This window comes from Haliotis asinina, unplaced genomic scaffold (assembly GCF_037392515.1).
Source record: "Haliotis asinina isolate JCU_RB_2024 unplaced genomic scaffold, JCU_Hal_asi_v2 scaffold_136, whole genome shotgun sequence".
NCBI lineage: Eukaryota > Metazoa > Mollusca > Gastropoda > Lepetellida > Haliotidae > Haliotis > Haliotis asinina.
In genome coordinates this window covers 10,001-12,500 of record NW_027134000.1, presented here as the reverse complement: position 1 = coordinate 12,500, position 2,500 = coordinate 10,001, and positions in this window count along the sequence as shown.

Here is a 2,500-nt window from a genome sequence, read left to right as displayed (position 1 = left end):
GATGCCGGGGTCTGCCTTCCTCACGACAATCAGATTGCTTATACAAGCAGTTGGTAGCAAAGACGAGCGAGTGTGCGACCCGATCGCCTAGCTGCAACTTCGACAGTTGCATTCTCAACCTCTCTCAGTCTACCACGAGCCGTTTTCTGACTCCCTGCGACGAGGACGTCCCTTCCTAACGATAAGGCAGGGCCACCCCGGGAAACGAGAGCGACGTGTGCCGACCGTTCCCTTTCGTCATGGGAGCACTGGTCGCCAGTAAGCGAAGGGGGTCTTGCGAACGTTGCTGCGTGTCAGATGATTTGCCACGGAGACGAGGATCGAGACCCACCGTACTACCGAGGAGCAGCGCACGATACACGGAGAGTCAAGGGCGAGGCACCTGCAACTGAACCGAGATCACGCGCAAATATCTAACCACACGAGCAGCGTTCATGCGTCGTAGTATCCCCGAGGAGAAACCCGCCCGCATTCCGGATTACCGACACCCGGCGCACCGCGCCAGTCCCACCGAGAGCTGCCGTACAACACGAGCCGTTGCACTGCAGGCGGGACTGGCCTCCTTCACAATATCTGCCAACCCCGCCAATACGTTGGATAGTTAGCCTGTCACGCGGCCGACCCTCGCGTTCTAAAAAGTTAATATTTCTAAACCTATTCGGCCGATTCTCACGAAATTTTGCATGTATCTTCGTTATACTTTGTATTTTCCTCAGATATAATCAGCTTTGCGATAGACCCATTACATCTGGAGTTATGGCTTGGAAAAGAGGAAAAACCGTCTTTTTTCACACGAAACGAGACAATAAAAACGTTATATTTCCTACGGTATGGGACCGAACCCAATCAAACCTCACACACGGGTGCATCTCGTCTGTGTACCACTTTTGACAACCATTTACCATCATTTTGATACTCCTCTATGAAGCAGTACTCCATCTTTCAATAAAAATTATTCACTCCCAAGGCATCACACACATTAATACGACACATATGTGTAAATATGCAACCGATACGTGATATACCCTCCAGTTACACATACAACCTGCATTACTGCAGCTCTTCCAACATACATCTCACATGAAAACACCATCAGAGGGTCCACAGCAACCCGTACATGTATCCTCCTATCAAGGATTTTCGGTCTCTGGCCACATTCTGGAGTAGTAATACTGTTTGGGCGATGAACACTGGTGACAAGTACATAAATGCCAGTACCGACTGTTCGGCTGTACAAGTAACAGTCAAGAATACACATGATAAATGTTTCTGACAGTTAAAAATACCGCTCCTTCACACAATAATATAAACATAAGAGCACGCATTCGCCTTCTTATGTCTACATCGTATCACACATAGATACATGAAATCTTTTCATATGTGACCTGTCTAGAGTTAGTATCGGGTATCTTATTCAAAAGGCTTACATGAAACATCCAGCCTGATGTGGTCATATAGTCCGAAAGAGTTTCTTGTGGTAACAATTACACTGAGCTGAAATCACTTTAACCAGAGTTCACTGTACGTTTATAGGCCCCCTAAGCAGTCCATTAAGCACATAACTTCAATGGTTGTGTGCAAAGCAGCGAACGAGAGGTTAAAAACATATAAAACAGCAACAAAATACATCTTGAGTAAACAATGCAAACTTTCACCTCTTAAAAGGTACGACAAATTCAACATACACATTTCCCAAATAAGCAATGAACTACATCAAATATATTTTCTCGTAGCTCGTTTCGGCATAGCAGCAACATAAATAGAAAAAATAACTCACATCTGTCTTCTGCCACATCCCAACGTGTTCCTCCCAATATGGAGGCATTGTGACCGACAAGATCCATGTGCTTCCGATCATGTGATCAGATTGCCAGGATGTGATTTCTTATCCATTCGCAAAAGTTTATACGGCAACCTGGCTTCGAACCTGCAACCTGTCTGTTTGAATATAACTGATTCCAGTGAATAAACCTTCGCACCACACGCACTTGCACAGATATGTTGACAATTTTCAAATTAAAAAACAATTACTTTAAATAACGGTCAAAGCAAAAAGTTTGTGTTCTCCACTTACATACTTACATGTCATATCTTTTATTAGACAGAAGTAACCGACATAAACTCAACAACGAAACCAATTCAAATAGCTCCTCATATGTATACATATTGTCGTTATTGTCATATATCACACACAGAGAGAGAGAGAGAGAGAGAGAGAGAGAGAGAGAGAGTGAGTGAGTGAGTGAGTGAGTGAGTGAGTGAGTGAGTGAGAAAAAAGACACGGACAGAGGCTAAGACACAGGCAGAATGAGTGTTAATGGGTTGTTCTCATTAAGTACACCTATACTGATAAATGATAAAGCAACACAGCTGTCACAGTAACGATATGTATTACATCCATCACTCCCATACTTCACTTCTACACCACCTAAACAGGTATTCAGTATTGTTGAGTGCATGAAACTGCACTAACGGCAACAAGACTTTTTCTTTTTTAAAC